The sequence below is a fragment of the Myotis brandtii genome, unplaced genomic scaffold, assembly GCF_000412655.1.
Source record: "Myotis brandtii unplaced genomic scaffold, ASM41265v1 scaffold457, whole genome shotgun sequence".
NCBI classification, from domain to species: domain Eukaryota; kingdom Metazoa; phylum Chordata; class Mammalia; order Chiroptera; family Vespertilionidae; genus Myotis; species Myotis brandtii.
Window position 1 is genome coordinate 390,221 of NW_005367475.1, and position 1,777 is coordinate 391,997.

The following is a 1,777-nucleotide window of genomic DNA, read 5'->3' on the forward strand; positions in this document are numbered from 1 at the left end:
TTGGTCACTTCCCAAGGGACCACTATCAATTATATTGTTTGTAGCCTTCAAGGAAGAAAAGGAAAAGTATGCTATTACCACCAAAGAAATACCTACACAAATGCACATAAGTGAATTTATTCATTTCCCTTTTATTTATACCAAGTGTATTCCTATATATTTTGGATTTAGGAATCATAGGATTAATCATCTTTATTACCCCAATTCCTGGTCTTTTGCTTTCTCTGTTTAAATGTCTGCATAATACTACATTGTGTGGCTGTATTATTACAGTATTATGTTGTATGGCTGTATATAGTTTTGTATTCATGTCTAGTGTACTTTTGTGAGTATATCTATACAGTAAGTTCCCAGTAATAAAATTATTGGACCAAGAGGGATGTACTTCCAATTTTAATAGATATTTTCAGATTATCCTCAAAAAAGCAGACCATTGACACTTCCAGAAACAGGTTTGGGAGTGGCAGGTTGCTCACAGCATGGATATTGACCAGCTTTTTCATTCCCATTTATCTGTTCACGGAGAATTGACATCTCATCTATATTTCTATAATCATGAGTGAAATTAACCATGTTGTCATGTGTTCAGTTTTCTGTACAAATCATTTTTACACCCTTTCCTTTCCTGAGTTCCTCATCTTGACTTACATGAATCATTTTTGAGGTAAAGAAATGTGACTGTATTGCTAATATTTTTCCATTTCTATTTTTTGTCATTTGACTGTATTGTTTGAATCATGTAATGTTAAAAATTCTTGATTTTAGGCTTTGTGTGCTGCTGAAGAATGCATTCCCTGCCCCCAAATTAAGTAAATTTTTATCAGTTACAAAGAGCTAGACATGGCCATGGGCTGTCTTTTTAAAGATTCCCCTGGTGCCCGTCTCTCCTCAGTCCCCTTGAGACATGGGAGCCTTAACAAAATGCTGAAGGCTGACCTTCCTTTTGACCATCCTGGCTGGGATATCCCGATACTCACAAATGCAGCCAAAATAGCCAATAATAGTCTTGAGGTTAACTCAATTGATTTTTTTCCCTGGTTCCAAACTCTTGTGTGGGTTATTGATTACTTTTGAATGCCCTTTGCACAACCTGGATTGAAGAAGACATCCCATAAACTCAGGTCTAATTAAAACCCTGCTCTTAACACAGAAGAATCTATGTGAATGCTGTGCCTACATTTGGAGAAAGGACTTCCCCGGTTGGCTTTGGTCTTCTCTGTGCAGCACCTCCATTTGAACCATCCGAGGAGTAGTTGGGATTTTTCTGACAGCTTGCAGAGTAGCTTTGTATGTGTGGGGGGAGGGGGCTGTGGGGGAGTGCACAGGTGACTATTGGGGAGACCACAGCAGCATAAAGCTGGGACTGCCTATCACAGGCCAAGTAAAGCAACTGAAGAAACCTCATTTAAAGAGGGGGGATTCCTTAGAGAACTCTCCATCTAAGTGGGGTCTATGACAGATGCGCTCAGGGATGGGCACAAAAGCCCACTGCATAAGAGGAGCATGTATCAGGATTTGCACCTGAACTTCTCAGCCTAACCCTGGACCCATAGAGACAGTGGGGTCATTAAGTGCTCTTCCTCCTGGTATCCTTGTGGTTCACTCTTTAACCTCTTTCTCTCTCTGCTCAAACTCCGCCGCAGTGGGGCCCTGCCTATCACACTATTTTAACTTGAGTCCTTCCCCCAAACTCACTACCCCTTTCTCTGCCTTCCTTTATTTTGTTTATTGCTTGCCTCCTTCTGGATGTAAGCTTCATGAGGGAAGATGTTTTGGC